Source organism: Prinia subflava, chromosome 28 (genome assembly GCF_021018805.1).
Source record: "Prinia subflava isolate CZ2003 ecotype Zambia chromosome 28, Cam_Psub_1.2, whole genome shotgun sequence".
NCBI lineage: Eukaryota > Metazoa > Chordata > Aves > Passeriformes > Cisticolidae > Prinia > Prinia subflava.
The window spans coordinates 53,475-76,582 of NC_086274.1; the positions used below are offsets into that span (position 1 = coordinate 53,475).

General features: G+C 49.2%; 1 protein-coding gene across 2 annotated transcripts in view; it reads left to right on the forward strand.

Moving 5' to 3' along the window:
* The first annotated feature begins 2,799 nt into the window (after positions 1-2,799).
* The window catches only part of LOC134562473 (brother of CDO-like), a 54,524-nt gene continuing 34,215 nt past the window's right edge, over positions 2,800-23,108 (forward strand). Inside the window, exon 1 of one of the 2 annotated variants that reach the window (XM_063419863.1) lies at positions 2,800-3,199. The gene's annotated coding sequence lies outside the window, so the exon portion shown is untranslated. The remainder of the gene's footprint in view (positions 3,200-23,108) is intronic. The other variant, XM_063419864.1, reaches the window with a different exon arrangement.

Genomic DNA, 23,108 nt, shown 5'->3' on the forward strand with positions numbered 1-23,108 from the left:
CATCCCTTGGTAATGTGAGTCTTTCCCCTCTCCTCTACATAAGATGACTTGCTGGTCACTTTGGACCATGGCCACTCCTGGAACTGAGCTAGTCATCAATTCCTCCTCCATCCTTCCACAAACTTACCCTGAATTTCCAACAGCATGGCCAGACAGCTTTGAACTCTCTCTGTGATGGAGTATTTTATCCATCTTGTCTTTGCCTCACAGAGCAATTCCCCCCATCAATATTTCAGTTTTGCAGAAATGCAGAGCTAGAGGAACCTGGTAGTGAGCCTGGGAGCCTTGGTGGAGGCAGGGATACCACGGTGATTTTTACTGGGAGTTTTGCCTAAGTCAGGCGGCAGACATGGTACACCTAAAGCAGCACTCTGCAACACACATCCTTCAATGTACATCTCTGTAGAAAAATAGACAAAACAACAAAACTCAGGCACGAACCTGGGCTAAAATTCCTAAGGACTCAGAGCCAGAGCTGCTGATGAGCTGTTCCCAGGACAGCAAACCCCAGCAGTGTGCAGTTCACATTTTTTCAGGGCACTTAGGTTTGGTGGCTGGGGCCTGGCTGGCTTCCCCCCACCCCCAACATCCCTTTCTGTTTATTACTCCTGCTGTAATTGGGAGGCATGTGTGGATGAATTAAACATAGCAGGACAGATGAGAAAACTCTCCCTCTTAGCTGGCTGAATGAGCAAATTTAACTGAGCCTGTTACCCACAGAGTATCGTGCCGACATGCCAGGGTCCGGTTTCCTTTGAGCTCGCCCTTTCATGCGGAGTCCCTCTGTGCCCCCTGCTTTGCTCCTCACAATATCAAACAGCTGGAGTTTCAGCGGCCCCAAGGAGAAGCCTTTGCGTCTGACAGCAGCAGCAGTGGGAATTTTGTCTGGGATCAGAGAGGGAAAGGGCCAATATGGGCAAATCGGTAGCCGAGGATCAGGGGGGCTCTGGCATCTCCAGAAGGAGATGGTACACCCCCTACCCCCAGCCACAGGCTGTGCTTGGTCAATGCCCCGAATAAAAGTTTCTTTATGCCTGAGGAACTGGGGTTAATGAGGGGGTTTGGGCTTTCACACTACTTCGAGCTGCAGACAGGCCAGTGGCATCCAGAAGTCAGTTCTGGCGGGGAGTTTGAAACAAATGCATGCCAGCCTAGAGCAGGCATCCCCAGTGCAGCAACAACTGAGCTTCCTGAGAGCAGGACTGCCACTGGCTTGTCCAGGGATGCCAAGGGGACATGGCTGCACAAACCAGCACCCTGCTTTGTCCCAAGGCATTTCTTTTGGGAGGCAGGTGAGAAGCACAGCATATGCAGGGCACTGCTGCGTCCATCTCTTCCTTCAGGCCCAGGGTTAAACAGGGAATGTAATCCTGCAGGGCTGCAATCTTTTCTTTCATACTGTTTAACAAGCCCTGGGGCACTTCTTTGCACAACGTAGCTCTAATTCTGCTCCCTCGCCTTTTTCTTCCCACCTCTGTAAGCCTAAAACTAGTCAGGGCTAATTCAATTCCTGCTTTAATTTAGGAGAGTTTACGACTGCTTTAAATTAGGAAACCAGCGTTTTTCAGACAAAGCAGGTGCTAGAGGTCTTAGCACTTGTAAAAATTAGGCCACTTAGTGAGGTGTCTACATATGGATTTAGCACTTGAGGAGTGTGTTACTGAGCAATATAAGGAAAAGCTTGGAATCTTGGAAACAATTCTTTAAAAGATAATTAGAGAGCAAAGTTAGCGTTTCAGAGGAAGGAAGTTTGTGTTCAACATTATAAGCTTACTCATTGAAATGAAAGCTGACAAAGCCATCAACACACACTCCCTTGGAACTCAAAAAGTCCTACAGAAAAATGAGTTTTAATCTTTTCAGTACCCATGTAATAAACGGAGGAAGTAAGAACCCCAGATACAAATAGAAAAAAAATTCCTTTGCATAATCCTTATGAGAAATGAGTAAGCCAGGTCAGAACTCTTCTAAAGTGCCAAAAAACTTCAGCTCTTTCACCTTCTTTGAAGACTTCACATTTAGAAACTACAGATCATGTTTGTCATCTACACTCTTGTCTACATGACAAAAATGTGAGAAACCTATCCTGACCTTTCAGTGACAGAATTGTTTCAAGATAATCTTTACTGAAGTGCCTTGAAAGACCCAAGATTTCCCTGCACCTCTGGGTAAATTTAAAGTTTGGGGCATGAATTCACTCTGGTGCAGGGACGTGAAGTGGTGGGGTTTAATATCAGGGAGTGGTGCCACTGCTTCGCCTGAAAATTTGTGCCTGAGACACTTTCCGTGAGAGCAGGCACCTGCTAGGAAGGGATGGTTGAAGATAAGACCTTTTCATCCTTCTGGTATTTACTACACCCGGTGACCGCCGAGGATGGGGCGGGATGGCCGCCCAGGCGGGGCGCCCGGGGGGCTCCGTGAGCCGATGGAGCCGCTCCAGCGTGCGGTGTCAGCTCGGAGGAGCCCCTCGTCCCTCGCCCCGGGCCGGCCGGGCCGCCTCCCCCGCCCATAACAAAGTTTTCGTCCCAACTTTCCCGCTTCCGCCGGCCCGGGAGCGGGGGGCGGCGGGAGCGGCCCTGGGGCCCGCGGGTCGCAGTTCGCGGTGCTGAGGGGACGGGCCGGGGCGGGCGGGGGCCGGGGCCCGGCCGCTGCCTGCCTCTGGGGAAGGGGTTTTACTTGGAGTTTTCTCCCTCCTCTGGCTCCTCCTCTTCTTCCCTCCTCCTCAGGGGGAGGGGAAGGAGGGAGGCTCTTGGGGCAGGAGTAGCCAGAGCAGGGAATTGTTTGGGAGTTCAGTCATCCAAAAGCCGTCTCCCGTATGGAGGGTCTGGCTTCCCGCATCCCGGCGCCTCTTCCCTCCTCCTCCTCCTCCTCCTCCTCCTTCTCCTCCTCCTCCCGCCGCGCCTGAGCTCAGCGCGGCCCCCCATCCCCAGCCCGCAGAAAAAGCACAACCACCACCCCCAAACCAAGGGCTCCCTCACTTTCCCCTTCCCCCAAACAGGCTTTCCCCCTCTTTTTCCCTCTCTCTCTCCTTTTTTCCTTCTGTGTGTGTGTGTGCGTGCGTGTGTGTGTGTGTGTGTGTAGTGAATTCCCCGCAGATCCGGCCTGGAAGTTCCCAGCTCCTGGAGTTAAGCCTCTTTGTTGCTTCCCTTCGTTTGGGGCATCTTTGTGTTTCCCCCCGCCTGCTCCACTGGAGACCGCGGTGAGTGAAAGAGAAGGGGCCCGGGCCTGGCGGCCCTGGCGGGGGGCCGGGAGGACGCTCGGTGGTGGCGGGCCATGGGGCGCCGGGCTTTGGCCCCATCCATCTTCAGGCAGCGGCAGAGTTTGGGAACTTGGTGTGGGGATGTGAGCAAGGGGGTCTGCCAAGGGATGTAGGAGAGGTGACGAGGGAGTAGTGGAGACCCGCTGGTCCCCACGGGGACGGGGCTTGTTTTCGCTCAGGCAGGTGAGATGTGGGGGCTCGGATGTTTCCCTGCCGCTCTTCCTCCCTCCTCGGCGGGTCGGGCAGAACTAATGGAGGGCCCAGGGCACGCACACGCTCCGCGCTGCTCCAGGCTCGCCTGGAGCTGCCCCAGCAGCCTGGTCCAGGAGCTCGCCGCGTCCTCACTGCCGGCTCGGCGAGGAGGCACGGTGAGCAGTGAGGGAGAAGGAGAAGCTGTGCAAAGTAAGCCGCAGATCCATCCTCCATTGCTCCAACTCTTGTCAAAAGCTGCTGGGAGTTTACAGGCAAGAGCTGTCTCTGGCAGATGCGGAGGCATTTCGGATCGTGCTCTGTGAAGGGGCTGCTGCAGAGAAAGCGGGGGTGGGTAGTTTGTCTGTTAGTAGAATTTTTGTCCTTTTCTGTGACCGAGGAGTTTTTTAACTCTGGTGCAAGGATGAGGAGTGACTTGGGTCAGGAGAAGTCGTTTTCTGCCCGGCAGTGGGATGTTGTAGGAGTTGTGCATGCATGCCTCCCTTCTTGGACTGCAGCTTTGGCAGATCGTCTGGATGGTGGCTGTAAATAGAAAATGTGTTGGGGAGAAAGTGAAATGCTGAATTTGTAGCCATGTCCAAACAAGACTTTCTCAAGTGCTCTGAAGATACTAATACGTACTTTGGAAAATAATAGACTTTAACCAATATCCCTGGCTGGCAGAAGGTACTTAATACAAATCTATCTTTGGGCATTTCCTCAACTGATTCTGGTACCCCAAGTGTTATTTCATTGGCTTTGTGTGAGAGGCAGTTCACGTCTATTAAAGTTGGGCTTTTTTGTCCTTGTTTGTTTTAAAGAAACTCTCTTGACCTCTCTGCAGCGTTATGTGAGTGGGATAACAGGAATCCATCAGCACCCACATGTAATTCCCAGCATGTCTTCAATGTTTTTCTTGGTGCCCAATTCTCTTAATTTCTACATTGCTACCATAGTGTCTTTTTGATACATTCATTTGCAATCTGCCATTAAAATTTATTTTCCCATGGGCTAAAAAACTACCATGGAAAATATTAGAAGAATGTGGGCGTTTTGTAAGTAGAATTTTATCTTAGTTTGCTTTTGGAACTAACTGACTCGGTGTGCCTACAATTAAGAGGAGGGTTCCTCCATATTTATGCCTATGTACTTAAATGGCAGACACTTCAAATTAATGGGTTGAATATTGAGGTTCATCAATCCCCCTTCCTGGGGAAGGGTTTCAGCAGAAATCGTGGGTTCGCAGTGAAGATTTGTTCTGTTTAAGTGACCTAAAGATATGAAGGTGAAATAAATTCCCATGCTACTAGGAGTCATGTGGGGATCTTCTGAAGTAAATAGGACAATTAGGAAGAGCTGTGAGCTCCCTGCTGGGTGCATGATATTCTCTTACAATAAGTAAATGGAGTTTTGTTCCATGTTCTTTTCTTAATTGTCCCCTTCAGACAGAGTTACAGGGACTCATCCTGCATATACCAAGCAGAAGAGGTCCCAATAGGTGTTTGCTGTGAAATTTGAAGTCAGATACAGTGCAGTCCTCCCTGCTTCCTGCTGGGGAATGCGAGACAGGTTCATCTGAAGGGTTCACAGAGGTCCTGTGCAGATGGGAAAGGCAAGTTCAGTTCTCTGTTCTCTCCCATTCATACACACACCCACAGGACCTTTATTTGAGAGATATCCCAGTACAAGTAGCTGAATCCACACATTTCTTCTCTGCGTGGCACAATGAAGAGGCATTGGAGCTGCATGATTCTGCATGTGTGTGCTCCAGACTAGCATGTAAATTGTATGAGTTCTGTGTGTCACTGCAGTCGGGAGAAGGCAGCTTTGCTGTGCCTTCTGCTGACATGATACAGAAGCACAGAGCAAGAGGTTCTTTGGGATTGCAAAGTGAAACTCGGTGTCTGGTGTTTGCACAGGTCTTTCCAGCCCTCAGAGCATGACTGACTCTGTGTGTGTCACTCTGTCACTCCTGGCTTGGAGTTTTGCTCCATTGAAGGACAGGTGAACCATTGCTCAATCCACTTCACTGCTTGCAGTTCTGCTGTGTCCTCAAAACTAACAGCAGACAGATCCCTCTAAATCTTCAGTACCAAACTGGCAGCACTGCAGTACCTTCATGATGCTGGTACAGCTCCTCCTGGCTGACTAGGGCCAGCAGAATTGCCTCTTTGGGAGCCAGCTGGAGCCTCCTGCCAAACAAGAAGCATCACGGGCGGGGCAATGAAGCACGCAGCCTGCCTTGTCCTCATACTCCCCAGTGCTGCAGAGGAGAAACTTCCTTTCCTGAGTTAAGAAAAGTTACTCATTTAGGGCAGAACTGAGTTTTTGTAGTTTCTTGTCATTGTAAGTGAAACACGTGACTGAAACACCACCAGATCTACCTGCCAGTGTTTCCTGGCCTATTCCTGAACCACATGCCCTTAGGCGCACAGAAACCTTGCAATCTGATAACAAGCATAGGGAAAAAACCCAACTCTTGCTCCCTCTGCCTGGGCTGGGGGAGGGAACATGGGTGACAGGACAGGAAAGGCACTTCAGTTGGAAGCATGTGTTTGGTAGTGCAGGTGTTTGGGCTGGGTCTTCAGCCCATGCACATGCCCGGTTGTGAGCTTGAATTTTCTCCAGAGCCCTGTGCCTTAGTGTTCCCATGCAGAAAATGGAACTGGAGCCTGTGCTGATGGGTTGAGCACTGAGAGGGGGGAGCAGTTATTGCTGTCTGTTGGCTTTTGCCAGCTAACCCGTACCCGCCCTCATGTCTCACAGAGCAGAACTCAGGTGCACTGGGCTGAACCCTCTCTGTTGTGTTGAGCCTCCTCAGGACCGCCACAGGGCTGGAGAGGCACCTCTGTGCCTCCAAAATCACTCTCTTCCCAGGCAAAGACAGGCTGTCTCCAAGCACGCCACTTTGGGTGCTTCATGAAGCAGGGGAGCAATGACAGGGAAAAGTGTGCTGGGGACCACGCTGGTTGTTTTAGCCCAGGTTGGCCTGCGGGTGGGTTTTCAGAGACTTGAGCTCAGCTGGGCTCAGTTTAGTCACTCAGGCTGCAAGGTGTTGCAACAGCATTATGCCGAGGTAACTCCAGGTTAACAGAAGTTCCTTTGGCAGTAAATAGTGGTGGGTTGTTCTTTTTAACATCTGATGGCGAGTGCCTCAAAGACATGAGGCACAATTCCCTTGGACTTCTTTAATGTGCAGAGGTGATTCTGATGTATTACTGCTGGTGTGTTACAGACCAAGGCTTGCAAATCTCTTGGTTTGAACTGTTACCTCCCGGGCTAAAAATTTACAGTGTGAATTCTGCAGTTAGGATGGGATATCCCACAAGGAAAAAGTGCTCTTGCAAAATCTTTGGAGACTTCCTGTTTCTGGTTAGACTGAAAACATCCTGAGGGAAAAAACCTGCTGCTGTGTGTTCTGGTGCTCCTGTGGTCAGTCTCAGTTTAAGAGGTTGTTACATATTCCAGCTCCTAGGCCACAAGAACAATTTAAGGCAAATAATGATTAAATGAATTGCAGGTCCTTAGGTAGAATGGGGGTGAATATCACCTTCCAGGTTTCTAAATGTTCTTTGGGTAATTGTTCAGTGTAAGGTATCATATGCATCTTTTTGTTTCCTGATACTGGGTTTAGTTCCTCTTGGCTCCGAATCATACAGCATCGGATCTGCTGCTTCATTGGCTGAACACAGTGCTGGAAGCCAGTTCTCTGGAGGGAATGCTTGCAGAATGGGAAGCTTTCAAAATTTGCTTTGTATGCATATTTGTGCACAAGTCTTCTAAAATCTCTCCACAGGAGCATGTGCTCCAGCAACACAGCTGTCTTCAGTGTCCATGGGAAGCTAAGACAAGAAGAGTATGGACACAGTGGAAGCAAGTTGGCTGAGAAGCTCAGAAGGATATTTATTGCAGGGAAAAGAAACCACTTGGTGCTTACACAGTCCCAGAGCTGCTGCAGGCGCTGCAGAGCTTTCTGCTTAAACAGGGAGCAACAGATCCCTGCCCTGAGGATGTTACATGCTCCTTTTATTAAAATGGCCTCTCTTCTCTGCAAAAGGACAAGTGGGATGGGAGGCTCAGCTCTGCCTGATGGGGTTGGTAGCAGAGCACCTGGACTGGATGCCTGTGAGGGGCTCTGAGGGCTGCCATTGTGTCTTGTAGGAGCTCTTGAGTAAGAGGCAGTGCCAGTTTATTTTGGCTCTAGTGGCATCAATGGAGAGAAATGTGCGTCAGGGAGCGTGTGGGACGTGCTTGAGCTTCCTTGCCCTCCTTGTGGGCAGTGTGCCAGCACAGAGGTGAGAGCCAGACTTTATCCTTGCTTTCTGCTCAGCTGCTCTTGAGAGGCTGCTGCCCTGCGTCCAGTCATCTTCCCTGAGCAGCCTTTAGATGTGAGGATGGCGACTGCGCCTGGTGCTTGTGCAGAGTGTTGGAGGCTTGCTGGCAAAGTGCACAGCACAGCATGTTGCCCCTCTGGAAACCCACTGTTGTCAAGTTTGCAGAGGTTTTGGGCTGTGGTGTCTCTGTATGTGCATGTGAAGCCAGATGGTGTTTTGGAAAGTGGTCATTTTTCATTGACTTCTGTGCCTGGCATAGGCAGTAAATCTTCCACCCCGAGCCCCACAGTGGCAATGCCATTTTAGCTCTCTCAGGTCCACTCTGGCAGAGACATTAGCTAGCAGGTTGTACTTTCATGCACAGCCACAGACCCAGGGCCCTGCCAAATGCAGGGATGTGTGCACTGGGTGTAATGTCAGCGAGTCTGAACAAGCTTGTGTATCTGCAGACTATGCATCAGGTCCTTCTGCTGTTCTTTAAATGACGACTGCAGGGGAAAAAGGTGTAAAGATCCCTGTTAGAACTGTGTTGTCACCTTTAAGTACCAGAATGAAGTTACTTTTTATTTTCCCTTCAGTTAACAAAAGGATGGGTTAGACAGAGCCCTGTGTATTAATGTGTTTAGTGTGGTTTAGAAAGCTGGTGGTAATACAAACATACTGAGGTAGTCTTTGAGAAATAAAACTCAAATATGGATGCACTGGCCTGGATGCAGCATTTATTTGCAAAATTCAGTTTCTCCTGATAATGTCACTGTAATTTATCCTGGTACTTTTAGGGAGAGCAGCCACCTTGCTTAGTGATGCCAGTGTTTTAGGGTGCAAGCCTGGGATGTGAGGGCAGCTGCATTTGATTCCCCTCTACACCACAGATTTCCCCCCAAGTTGGGGCAAGTTGCTCTTTGCCTCAACTCTCCACCTGCAAAACTAAATGGCACTTCCCTGCCTCCTTGTGGTGCTGAGGATAGGTCTGCTGGAGATCAAGAGAGGCCATAGATTTGCAGGCCCTCAAAAAACCTCTCGGATGAGGACCACGGTTGGTTTCAGCAGAGAAGCCTCCCGCGGCACCGACAGCCCAGTGGGCGGCTCCTGTGGTTGCCTCTGGGGACGTGTGCCCCTGCTTGCTGGGTGGATGTGGGCTCTGTAGGGGCTGCAGGATGCTTTTGGTTTGGAGGGCAGGCTGGTGTGCAGCTACAGCAAAGGCCCTCTCTGAGTGCGACCCTCGGGGAGCCTCGCGTAGGTAGCAGCAGTGCAGCTGCAGCAAACTTCTGGCTCCAGCCAGTGGTGGTACAGAGAGTCCATTGTAATCCTATGTGCTGTACAGTGTACATCTCAACAGGCAAAGTGGCTCCGGGGTTGGTTGTTTTTTTTATTTCCCCCCTCCTCCTCCTCTCCATCCCTTCAAATCTACTTTATGAAGTTCCTCCCCTTAAATTGAAAATTTGGCCTTATCTTCAAAGAAGCCCTTTAGTGCCAAGCTTTTAAAGGTGGGGAGGAGGCGAGAGCAAAAACATCACATCCATTAACAGCCCAGTTGCCAGAGAAAATGTTTTTTAAAACATAATCTGAAACCTTAGTGTTTGGGAGCCAAAGCTGAGATTGAATACAAGTATGGGCCTTGTCCCTAGAGAGTCGCAGCGCTGGAAGTATGCTGGCACAAAGACAGACCATGGAGCGAGGATTCTTGTGCATGCACGCACACAAATAGACATTATTTGGAAGCCAATGGTGTTCTGGATGCTGAAGAAATTTAATCTTGTGCCTTCTGTCCCAAGTTGCTCCCTGAACTGTTGTTGACGTGGAGAGCATTCTCATTGCTCCACCACTTCTCTGGATGCAAGTCCCCTATGGAGCAAGAAGATTCCTGCTTTTTGTTGTCCACAGGGGGTAAAAGGGACTGGCTGGTCCAGCTTCTTTGGAGCCTGCTGCTGTCAGTGAGAGAATCTTTGGGGCCTCTGAATGGTGATGGGCATATGATTTTTATGTTTCATTTCTCCAGAAGAAAGCTGCTTGTTTAACAAACCCAAGCACTGTCAGATTGCAGGGTTGGGTTTGAGTCCCAGTGTCAAGAGATGTTTTCAGGAACATGCTGGGTGGGATATTTTGAAAACACCTGGGCTGACTGTGATGATGCAGGGGAGAGTCAATGAGACTTGTGCATTGAGACCATCTCCCCTCTTCACTTTTCAGTACAGGGTCATGCTTGGTGGGTTTAGGGGACAGTCCCACTGTCATGGGAGTGAAACAGCTGCCCAGATTAGTCCTGACCACCTACTGCAGCATGGAAGTGGACCCTGTTTTGTAAGTGGCTATTCAGGCATATCCTGGCTTGCAAGCACTTGAAGTGCAGCTTCAAGCCAGAGTCATCTGGGCAGAAAGAGCAAGATGGCCTCAATAATCCAGTTGTAATGGGGTTTGAATCCAGTGAGGAGCACCCCATTCATAACAACTTATGGGCATGGCCAGCCAGACCACAGCAGAGCTATGGGACCCTTGCAGGAGAAGGGCGAGATATCTGCTAGCTCTTGAGTCCCTGTGGGGACTTCCCTACCCCTCAGCTGGCCAAGCAGGGCATCAGGCATGTAGCTGTCAGGCATTTCTGCAGCTGGAGGCTTTAGGGCAAGGCAAGCCTGTGAGAAGCTGCTGCATGAAGAGATCCTTGGAGAGGCACGCCAGCTGCTTTAGATGTGTCCGTCATCTCCTTTCATCACTCCAACTTTTTCCTTGGGGTGTCTGGGACTAGCCTGAAGATAAAAGATGTTTACTTTCCAACAGATGAGGAGCTGAGCTCCTGGTTCTATGCCAGCTAGTGCCTGAACACCTCTGTAATGCTGCAGAGAAAGAGTCCAGGGCCACGCAAGGACTGATTGCCTTTGAGGACCTTGCTGCCCTGGGTGCCTGAGGTGCTGTAAATGTTGCAAGAGTAGTTCAGCTATTGTCACCCCAGCTCCAGATCCTGCCAGAGATGGCTGCCCAGGCAGCAGAGAGGAAGAAGGTCTTGGGATCATGATCAACTATGCCAGAGGACCATACAGCCCATTAGTTTGATGAGGGGTGCTGAGAAAAGGAGGTCAGTACCAAGGTACAGAGCTGGAGCTGCTGGAGCCTGGGTGTGCTTGCTGACCCTACTCACCTCTTGGTGGGGAGGTATGGAGCCAGTTTCAGGGAGCCTTAGGGCAGAGTGATCTGTTTTGTGTGGCTGCAGCAAGACAAGCCAGCCCTGTGTCTCACAGGACAGGCACCAGTCTACTCCTGCTCCCACTAGAGCTGGCTGTGCTTGCCTGGTGTGGAATGTGCCATATGGGCTGAGGGATGCTGCTGACGAGCATCATGAAGCTGTGGTCTTCTCTGGAAGGAAGGGTCTGCTATTTACATCATGTAGCAATTTAGGCAGGAACACAGTTGCTAAATATGCAGTTGTCCTGTTTTCTTCACAATTGCCTGGGCTGCAGGTTTGGGGAGAAGAATAAGAACACAAAGAGAACAACATCAAGACCAAGTGGCAGGCTGTGTTTATCATTGATGCCTGACCCTATAATCTCTCTGGGGGTAGCTTTGGACATCCCTAACCTCTGAGCCACTTGAAAGAACCACCTTTAAAAAAATTTCCCAAACTAGTGACCAAGCAAACAAGTGCAAATTTCATCAGCCGCAAAAATGTGAGTATAACCCAGTTTTAGCATAGCTTCAGCACTGAAGATAAGTACAGGTTTCTTGACTCTCTGGATGAAGGGCTGAGAAAGGCCTGCCATGCCATCTTCCCCCATCACCATATTCCAAAACCTAAATTATTATTTGTATTACAGTTGTGTCTACAAGTTTTAACCAAGGTTGGGACACAGCTATGATAGATACTATGTTAACTTGTAGTGAGAGACTGTTCCTACATCCTTATTCAAAACAGTGAGGCAAATGTGGAAAAGAAGATAAAAATAGAGCATGAAAAGGAGACATGTGCTTTGGAATGAGGTGGCAGGTCAGGATTGAAGCTAATTCCAGAGCCCACGGTGCCTGATACTCAGTCTCATCCTCCATCTTCCACCATGCCCTGCTCAGAAGAGGTCAAAGTTGAGTGTCACTAAACCTTGATTGAAAGTTGTCTGCCTTGAAGGTGAGAGTTGTCCATAGCAGAGTCTCATCTTCCTCAGCCCTCAGCTCACATCAGTGGCTACATGTGCTCCAGGGAGTGATTTCCCCAAGGGGCACTTGGCACTGCAGGCGGTGTTGGTAGTGTCCTGCTGGTGTGTGTGCCTTACGCTGGGGCAGGCAGCGGGTCTGGCAGAGCTGGGGAGCTGCAGGTGGAGAGCAAGAGCTTGTGGCTGAAGGGAAAGGAAAGGAGCCAGTTATGTCTTTCATCCTCTCCTGTCAGCCAGTTTTCAGTTGCGGCACTGTGCTTTGAAAGGTAGCTGGAAGAGGAGAGTGCCAGCGTAATAACAGTTTTGCTTGCAGCATGCAATCTCAAGTTAAACAGTACCATCACATAAATATTGTATGCCTTCTTTCCACAGGGGGTCTGGGACTGCTTCTCCTGCTCTGGAGGCATTGCCTTTCAGTGCACAAGCCAAGAATAAGCTCTAACAGATGCTGCTAAGGCCAAGTCCATGGCTTGTATTGTGCCCAATGCAAGAGGAGGTGTTCAGGTCAGCAAAGAGGTACCTTACAGTGTAAGGAGGTGGAGGGACAGCAAGGTTACAAAGAGCTGCTCTTCCTGAGCACATTGAGCACGTGTCTGGGGATATACAGGGATACCTGAATGGTAATCTGACCCCTGCAGGCACAGGTAGCCCAGTAGGGAGCAGCTGTGTGGACACCAGTGGCAGGACATAAGCAAAACCTGGCTTGATGCTTTAACTGGGAACTGCCTCTCAAGGATAGGATTGCTTCAGTGAAACCTGGGCAGGTTCTTTCCCCTCTCCTTTCTTGTCTGACTTGGAGCGCTGTTTGGGGGAGCAGGTGGGGATTCAGATGCATCCTCTTCTGGTATCTATTTACAAAAAGCTGCAGGCAAACTGTCTTGGGAGGGTGCTCATGGCCATGCCGTACTGCCGTCTGAGTAACAGCCTGAACTGCAGTCAGAGGCTTTTTGCTCTGAGGAATGCTTTGAAACATACTGGTTTTAATGGCACTGTGTTGCCAGGGGCTTTCTTGTCTAAGTGAAGAGATGACTCTTTGCTCTACTCTGCAGGAAGAGGAGCCTATCTGTAGTAGGACTCCTCCATTTGGCAAGTGTTTTGAGCTGCTCTCTGCAAGCTAAATAATTCAATTACAGAAGAGATCTCAGATGAGGTGTTTGTGCCCTTGCAGTCAGTGCCTTGGGAGTGGAAGAGTGGTGGGAGATGTCAGACAGCTGCACAGTTATGGCTTTTTCTTCTCTGTTGATCCCAGGTCACTCCCTGTGCATGAACGACTGTGAAGAGGCCCCAGCATAGCTGCTGCCTTCACTGCTGTCCAGCTGAATTAGGGCATAGGATGGAAACGGTGTTAAAAAATGGGTTTGTGCCACCCATCCCTCCTCATGCTTACTGAGAATAATCTCTTGCTCTCTCCCAGCACACAGCTCCCTTTCAGCTTTGCCTCAGACCTCGCAATGAGAAGGGAGAGCAGGATTGTGGCTGGGGATTCTAGCGTGCCGCTGTTCCCGGCGTGCGTGCTGCCTCCCAAAGGATGTGGGCGCCTCTGCCAGGCCCTTGCACCCCCTTTTGTGCCTTTAATTTCCCCTCCTCTCCCTGAGGTCCCAGTGCTGCCAGCAGCGGTTGCCGGGGCTGAGAAAGGCTTGTTGGGCCCTATCCTGGGTGCCCCTGCCCTTACTTGTTTTGGGGAAGGCTGATAAGGAAGAACCAGGGGTGCGTCCCCAGGCGCCAGCCCACTGCTGCAGGATGCTCGCAGCCCTCGCCGACCCGGGGCGAGTGCAGCGCTGCGTGTCGGAGCGGGTCTGCGGAGCCCTTGCCCGGGCACGGTGGCTGCCTGCAGACACAGGCAGGGCTGCTGCCTCCCCACAGGTTATTCTGGAGAAACGCCGTCCTCCAAGTGAGATCCATGTCTCCCCTTCCCTTCTTTCCCCTCAGCTGGTGGATTGGGCCTTGAGGGTTCAAAGGTTTTCAAGTGTCCCCCACGTTTCTGATCTCATGGCTTTTTGCAGGCTGGGAGGGTTTTGTGCTGACCTGTCTCCTTACAGGCAGCCAGAGGAGCGGTGGACACGGCGCGTGCTGACGTGCCAGCATCTGCAAGGGGCATGTAGGAACCAGGCCAAAAAGGCTCAGTGAGATGTTAATGAGCCACAGATGGTCAGCTTTATCTTGGAGCCTGCCGATTTGGGCTTCTAGAGCTTTCTGCTGAAGAAATATGTGAGTAGGAGCTGATGGTAGGTAAGAGCTGGGAAGGAAGGTCCTAAAATAAAGGTCCTAGGCATGTATGGGGGATCTCAAGAGATCATCTCTGCTAGAGGCTCATTTTGGGTTTTTTTGAATGTCTCCTTAACTACTTGCACTACTTGTGGGCTGCAAAAAAAAAAAAAGACTAATTAAGGCTAAGACTAAAAAAAAGACAAATGGAAGAATTTTGTAGTTAATAGGTAGGACCAGCAGAGCTTTATCTGTGGCTGTTACAGAGGAGGATTTCCAGAGGCTTTGCTTGAGTACAGAGCCCCAAAGGCTGCGATGGATGTGTTCATCTCTTGCACAGGGCAGGATGCTCCCAACAGATGTTTGTTATCGGCAAAGTGAAGCAGAGAAACAGAAAAACTTCTGCTGACAAGAAAGGCAGAGGAACATTATAATTGTTTCCCTGCTGGGCTTGCAGAGAGAATTCTTGAAGCTGCTCTCTGTCCCATTGTAGCATTTTATCTTTGTATAGCTTATGTCTTTTGTGAGGAGCTATCGAATCCTGCAGCACGTTGTGGATGTGACTGGATGAGAACAGCTTGTTTTACCCATCCCAGGGCAGAGTGTGCCAGCTGCATAACTGGATCTAAAATCATGGAGCAGCATTTTCACAAAACTGAGTGCTTTTCTTCCTGAAAGAGTTTATGGTATTTTCCAAGTTAAGAAATGGTGAATAATTTCCCTGATGGTAATTCTGAGATTGTATTTCCCTTAGGTAAGTTTTCACAATTGCTAGAGGGAGGGGAAAGACCTTATTCCTTCCCACTTCTAATGCTGTCTTTGTGATCTGGAGCAAGTGACAGTATTTAATGTAATTTGGAGGGTAGGTACTGCCTGACCTGATCTACAGATGACTTTGCACTGAACAGTGAAAGGTTTTGCTGGGGGTATTTTGTGCTATGGGACAGTCTCAGATTTCCCTTCTCAAAGAAAGTGCTGACAGTCCCTGTAAGCAATTCGAGATAAATGTCCTTGAGGCAGAGAAAGGCTTTTGCAGAGTACCTGAGTTCTTAAAGGAGTCTTTTTAAAATAAAAGGATAAAAATAAAATTCTCCTTATGTTCCTTTACTGGACAGTAATATAAAGATTTTTGGAAAATCCAAAGTGTTCTAGTTTTATTTTTCCTGGTAGACAAGCAAATGTCAGGGGTTTGCTGTGTCCTCCCAGAACACTGATGGGTGAGTCTTTGGAGAAGACAATCTGATCTTTTCTCTGAAACACTTGCTAATAGCTCTCGAACAAAGGTGATTTCTGCATTGAAAAGACATTCTAAAATGATAAAGCAATTCATGACACAGAAGCTTCTTAGTCTTTTGCAACAGAAGACAAGGTAGACTTCTTCAATTAGATTATTAGCATGTTAGACTTAGGTTTTAAGAATGTCTTAGGCTGTGCAGAATACGCTGATAGATGGAGAACAGATTAGAATCTCCTGTTATCATCCCCAAAGCCCAGGAGCTGGTGTCACTGTTTATTCCTGGTGTCTTTACTGCTTACAGTTTTCTCCAAAAATGACTGAACATATAAAACAAGGATTGGGTTTGGGGTTTGAGGTTTCTTTATTTTTCCTTCCCCTATTCTAGGCCAGACTCTGACCACAGTCATGTATTTGGTTTTTTTCTCCCTTAGTTCCAAATGCAGTCACATAACAATAGCCTGGAAGAAAAGTACTGGAAATGATTTGTTCATGAAATTATTTCCTTTTTTGGGCTACAAGGAGTGAGTGAGCATTTGGGAAAGGAGGCTGGGAGCTCCAAGCCATCTCTTTCAAGGTTGAAGAGGGTTTAAATGGGAACCATCCTGTTAAAATGAGAAGTAATGTAAAAAGGCAGCCTTTCTGGAGCAAGCATTTCCATTGCTCTATGCAGAGCCTCAAGCTTGAGGCACCTTTTTTCAGCTGAACTTTATTTCCTATTTATGTAATAGCAGGGTCTTGTACAGACACTACGAAATAGGCTTTGTCTGCCACGGGCAGGCAGGGACCTACTGTAAGAGGAATGCTCCTCCTGTCTAGGGCTTCTTCAGAAGTGGGTGATTGTTTGCTTTCCTTAACAGTCTGCTAATAGGAGGTAGTGGGTGGTGTTGTCTTTCTTATTTATTTTATGTAAGATATCATGACAGATGGTGATTTTGACTGTTGTCCTCAGCTCTAGAAATTGCTTTCTAAACCAAGCTAGCAGGATGATCTGTGAAAGAGGAAAGCCTATCAGAGACATCAGATTGCCATCTGACTGTTCTGTCATCTCTCTCCTGAGGAGCAGGAAAAGAAGTGTTTTGCAGGCAGGGTTAGGAGATAAATTTTTAATGTCTGGCTCTTTGGGCCTTGGCAGGTGACACCTCTGATTACAGGGAAAATTAAAAATTGTCAGGTGGGACAACAATGAGTATGTGATTGCTGTGCTGGTTAGGAGGGTGGTTGTTAAAATAGCAGAAAGTACAGGCAGTGAAATCTTGATATTTTATTGATGTTTCAATGGAGAGAAAGCAGAAGCAAGTGGAGCTTATGCATACTGGAGAGGGAACATAATCTGATAAAGGCAGTCAGTAAAGTTTTCAGATCGCAGGAAATTTCCTCAAAGTATTTATTTATTTATGGCTTTGCTGAATAATTTTCAACCAGCTGTGTTTAAAAATATAACAGTAATGAGATACTTAAAAAAGGAGTTAATCTCTCCCTCTCTTTGACATGCTGCAGAGCACCAGCTGTAGCACAGGGAAGCCCTGGGGAATCCAAGTGGCCTGGCTGTGCAGCCTTTGAGCCAAAGTCACACCTTGGGAAGCCAAACCCTGGAGGCAAGCACTGGCCTCTGGCAGGTCATGGGGGTGCTGGAAGGTGACCATTTGGCCATCCTCCAGGGGCAGCAGGTTTGGCCTGCACAGCTCTTCAGCTCCCCAAATCTGTCCAGTTCTCTGAGACCCCACTTGTTCCCAGGGCAGCAAGACCCATTTTTGTCTGAAATACTGGGAGGCCTTGAACTGTCTCTGACACCCCCGATGGGGAAATGCTGGAATGAGGAGGAGGGGAAACCAAGGGCTTTTGTACTGAAGGAACAAAAAACATGCTCTGCGTGTTCCTGGGTTCAGCTACTACAGACTGTGAACCAGACTGGGCTTTTTGTTTTGCTTTTAAATGCTTCTTTAGCCAATGCATTTTTTAAAAATTATTTTCTCTGTCTGTCTTCTTGGGAGACAGAGCCAGTCTGGGACTCTTCATTTGGCCCATCCAGCCTATCCACAAAGCATGCACAAGCCATCTTTTCCAGGCTCATTTCCTGTAGGATTCCCAAAGGCTTTGCAATGGCCAAACCTTTGTGTTTGATACCAAGGTGGAAGGGGCAGGCCAGCTGTGCTGCATCCTCCAGTCCTGTACCAGCAGGGCTCAGTGCTGGGTGCAGGAATTCTGTGAGAGCTACAGCTTTAAGAGTGGTCAAGAATGTGTGTGGTGATTGGCAGAAATTATTTTGAGGAAGCAGATGCCTCCTCTGATGATGGTGGCAACGGCACATGGTAGACTGGAAAGGCAAGGCTTGTTAGTTTTGGTCCCAGGTGGAGGCCTGTGTAGAGAGGTCTTGTCTCCACTGGGCCTACTGGTTTCAGCCTCAAGATGTATATCACAACAGAAAAATCTCCTCTCCCCGGTGTCCTTTTTCCACCACTGGTAGCTAATCAAGATTTGATTTTAATGACTTCCCTCCACTCTCTCTGTTTCCTCTCCCTCTGCCCCACACATGCCTTTTTTATATATTTTTATGCATTTCTTTTTGGCAGAAGTTGAAACGCAAGAAGCGTTTGGACCAAGATGAAACCAGCGGAGGAGCGTGTTGGGCAGTGCAGTGCTTTGTTCTGAGTTCAGGGGGAGAAGAGGGAAGTGAGGGGGGACAGGATGTCATTTTCCAGATGGGGACCCTGCCAAAGATGTTCTTGCTTCAGAAAGCAGGGAGTGATTTTTGAGGCTGTACCAGGTTTAACCCTTTGTTGGCCTGCTTCTGCCATCCAGGGGAACAGCAAAGGCCTGGACCAAAAGTGGTCCAAAAGGTGTCATGTCATGTGGCCCAGCTGATGTGAATGGTCTCAAGCCAAAGTCTGCTGTTGTGACTAAATGCTGTCAACAGTCTGAGGTGCTTGTTTTGCTGTTGGAAACCCTAATGAGTGGATGAGCAGCCTGCACTTGTTTGTGAGTGAGGGTCCAACACCAGTGCGATTGCTGTTGGAAAAACGAGATCAGCATGTTCCTTTCAGGGGTGAGGACTGCTGTGCTGTCTCCTGCCCTGCCAGAAGCACCTGCTCGGATTTGGGATGCTGCTGAACGTGGCTTCAGCTGTTCCCATTGCAGGGCAGGGACCACTTTTGCCTTGTGGTGCTTGGGAAACACCTTGTCCTGTGACCAAAGGAGCCTGCACTGCTGGGACTGCAGCAGCAGCAACCCCAGGTAGTGGGGCTTTTGTTTTGTTTCGTGGCTGTGCTGGGGCCCACTGGCTGGTCACAGCACTGGTTCCTTCCCTCTGTTTTGAGCCAGTCTCCCATGTGTGAAAATGGCAAGTTTGGAGGGTATGGGGGGCAGAAAACCTCTATAGGCCTGTATTTACTGCCCTATTTATAGCTCCTTGGCCTTAAATAATGCATTGTGTGTGTAGGCTGCTGATTTAGCTGCTCAAGGGCTGTTGCACAGTAGCAAACTGAGGGTGAGGATACAGGAGGGGAGCAGAAAGGGAAAGTTAAAGCAACACTGCCTCTTCATTGATACCTCTTCCAGGTTATAAATACTTGGAGCACTTATGTCAGGACTCTAGAGGAGGTAATTTATCTCCTGATGAAAACAAACTCAAGGGATTTTGTCTGTGGTACTGGACTGTTTCTTAGTATGGAAATTCAGCCTTTTAAATCTGGATGGGGTTCTCCTGTGGAGGGACACCCTCTTCCCTCAGAGTTGGAGTGCACCAATGCTGTATGCATAAAATGCATCCAGTCTCTTTGTGTCAACTCAGACAGAGTCACTGTTCACCACAACTAAACCTGCAAGCCTCTTTTTCTTTAGGACCCGGAGCCTCTCTGGGCCCTTTGATCTCTCACAGTCCTCTCTAGCTAGGAGGATGACAGCTTTCCTAACCCACCCATGAACCTCCTGAACAGAAACACAGTGTAGGTACAACGGTGTCAGTAATTTGGGGCTGCAGAACCACAAACTACCTCTTCCCAGCACCTTTGGCTGCAGCAGGAGTGTCTTTGATCACTTGTGCAGAATGCAGCTGGCCACAAACATGCCAAGGGATGGTTATACCAACACTACTGTGGGTGTATCCATGGCCAGTGACCAACAGAGAGGTGATGCATTCTGTGCTGGCCTTGAAACATGCCCTGTATCTCTTACACTCCTCTCAGACAGCCAAGAGAGGTCTGATCTATAGGAAATTAGTATAATACCACTCAGGTATCGTTGTTGGGATGAGGTGTAGAAGAACAGGGGCATGTAGACAAAAGATGCATGTATAGAATTGCCTGTGATGGTTTCAGCTTTATTTTTGACATGTTCAATCTTGAATGCTTTCCCATGGAGGTCAGCAGACCTGGCTGGAAATTCCATGTGCACATCTTACTGCACAGCATGTCTGAACTTGCATATTCTTTATCCATTTTCTTGGATCCATTAAGTCATCCAGGTACCCTTTCCAGCAGTCTTGTGAACCATGGGAGGGAAGCACTGGCTGATGGATAGGCATTCAGGTGGGAAGCAGAGACCAGTGTTTCCCCTCACTTGCCCAAGTGCCACTAGGCACCCTTGGCTTCAGGCCTTGGATCCGCTGGCTTGCCCTCAGTTCCTTGGCCCTGGTCTCTGGCTCCTCATAAGCACAGTAAATACCACTGCAGGCTTTTGGGTAAAGTGGGACTTAAATGCATGGTACCAGAGCTGTTGGGTATTGCATGCTATCTTGGAGGACTCCTTTCAGCTTGGACTTGGCTTTATTCACTTGCTCAGGTGGTTGTATGTGTGTGGTGCAGGAAGGTGTCCACTGAACCCACACAGACTGCTGCACTCACACCTGCCCCGTTCTGCAAATCCTATTCTGGGTGAAAACATTTTGAAGGTGTGAATTGCTCATCGTTTGTCCATCCTGCTGGTGGGTCGTCCTGCAGTACTTCATCCCCTTGGCATCACTAGTGCCTGCTGATGGGCTCAGTTGGCCCGTGACTGCTAATCTGGGGTATTTGCAAATGGTGCCACATTGGCTCTGCTACTTCTCCTTCTCTGTTTACTTAGTTCTTGGCAGCTGGATGTTTGAATGTTTGCTTGACAAACACTTTCCCTGCAGTCTCTGATTACACAAAGTTTAGTCTGACAAACCCCAATGAATTATCCTGTTCTCTGTTGTCAGTGTATCTCTCTGTCTGCCTTAACCACAATATTTTGTGTGTGGTGAAAATTCATATTTTCCCCTTGTTGCAATCAGCATGCCCCTCCCTGCTTGGTTCAGTTACCGAGGCAGTATCCCCAAGATGCTGACATCTGTATTTTACTAATCCAAAAATCCTGGGGCTACCAGGAAGCAGTACAGATAATAACACCACATACCTGTCTAGCACCTTTCATAAGAGAATCTGAAATTGTCTGACTCATGTTCATCTGTTACTGCTTGCACCAGCTGTTCCTGGTTTTGCAGCCTGGAAAGCTGAGACACAAAGATAGGAGGTATATTTTGTCCAATAGTGGAGGTGATTCCAGAAATGTGGCGTCATAACCTCCAAGACCGTGAGTTTCTATCCCTCTCTGTCTTGCTAATTTGCCTTCAAAAGGGAAAGAGATTGGAGTGGGATGGTTGGTTTTGAGCACTGCTTTATTTGCAGTGATCCATGGCTTTATTTGGTGTCTCAGTAAATTCCAACCAAGAACAAAAAAGCAATTGCAATATTTCTCCAAGGTAAGTTACCTTACTTGGCTGTGATCAGGGGTCCATAATGTAGTTCTCAGGAAGAAAACTATCCAATTACTGTCTCTTGTCGTCAGTTTGGCGCTTTGGAGCGATGCTGAGGGACAAGTGTTCACGGCTGGCCTGGAGAGGGTAAAGTCCTTTCTGTGTTTCAGGGGTGCTAATGAGACTTGTGAAAACATGTCTGCAGGTGTCTGGGTGGTCAGGCCGGGCTGTTAATCCATCCAGCTGCTGGCCTGTTTTGGACAGGCTCCAAGACCAGGTAGGACACTGCTGCTTTTCTTACAGCCTCCAAACGCAGCTGAGGACCTTCCAAGCAAACCTGGGCTGGTTTATGGTTTGGGATGGAAACCACAAGCAAACCACGTCAAATCGCTGGATTCTGCCCCAAACCAGGCAGAGTGCCTACGTTTCTCTTTCATTTTGTTTGGAGATGACTAGGAGAGGGAGGAAAACCTGCATGGATCCAGTGTTGGTGTAAGGCCATAGGTGATCTATTTCTAAAGCCTTCCAGTGCCATTCCCATGGCTCGACCAGACTGATGAGGGCAGAATAATAAATAATACCCGAACTAACATCTCCTGGGAGCTTGGGTTTAAGAGGAGGGATATTTTGTCTGAAACCCTTCCAGAAAGGGACAGTTGGGAGGAGGATTAGTGTAAATGTGGACCTTCAACATGCATAATCTCAGCCGAGGTGATGGGGCAGTTGGGTCAGGGTTTCCTGTGCTGTGGGGCCCTGGAGCACAATGTGCATGGGAAATAGAAACCCTAAGAAAGAAAGAAAGGGGGAGAATTGCATGCCCTGGGGGGGCAAAAGTGCATTTATTTTTTATGCGTTGCATCAGAACACACTAATTTTTGCCTGGGAGGAAGGGCAAGCACATTCAAAAACAGTCCAGCTCGCGAGGAAAGGGGTGGGGAAGTGTAACACCAAATAGCTCAGGAAACGTGGCTGTAGGACTTTGCCCCCCACCACTTCTAGGCAGGGCACAGGACCCTCCAGCGGGCATGTGCCAGGGCTCTGTAATGGAGTCACGCTCTCCCCTTTGAGCCCAGGGCACCCCCAGCTCCCCACTCTGTCCCCCTTCTCCCATTCCCTCTTCTCCCATGTGCTTCTATTCATTCTGCAAACACTATATGCCAAATCCAACTTCACAGCTGGCTCTGCTCCACGTGTTTGTTTTCTATGCCTGCGCGGCGCTCGCCAGCTCCGCTTGCGCCACGGCTCAGAGGTGGAGGCGGCGGGGGGAAAGCTGGGCTGGTGGGGAGGGAAACGGGAGCAGGCTGCCGCTTGCCAAGCCCTTATTTGTTTAAAGCTTAAGCCTGTTTGAGAGAGCCTTTTTGGAGTGAGGGGTAAGTGGCAGGGGTGGGATGCGGGGGAATGGAGAAAGTAAACTGTGCGTCAAGGAAAGCAAACTGTACAGCTGGAATTGCTGCTGGTGCTTGTTGTGTGAAAGGCCTGGGGAGGGGCCCTGGGCTCTGAGCTCGTGCTTTCAGCCTGGGTTCCAGTGCCAACGGGCAGCAGTGACAGGGGGAGCCAGTGGCAGGCCTGCGCTGTGCCCAGCCCTCACGGGCGCTGCTGCCTGACGAGCCTGGCTGTGGCATTGCCTGTGTGTCCTGGCAGCTGGCTGGGGCACAGGCAGGTGAGTCTCCCTTCCCAGGCGCTGAGGCAGCAGCGTTTTGCCATCCTTTTGTTACGCAGCACCCCCTTGTCGCCAGAGAGGAACCATACGCTGGCCCTGCCCATCTGTCAGTGTAGGGCGAGCCGAGGTCTTGTTTCACTGTTTGGCTCACTGTCCTCAACGGGACCATCATTTTTGGAAAGGCATGTTTATTGTCGTGATGATAAATGGGGCAAATCACATGCAAACACAACTTTTAAAAAAGCCTAAACAATGCAACCCTCTCCTCTTCATCTCTGGGAAAAGGGAAATCTGTCACCCATCCTGAGACCCAACTGTGAGAGTGACCCCCATGGTTTTTCACCTCGGGGTGGGCCCCATGGGGTTTTGGGGAGGTGT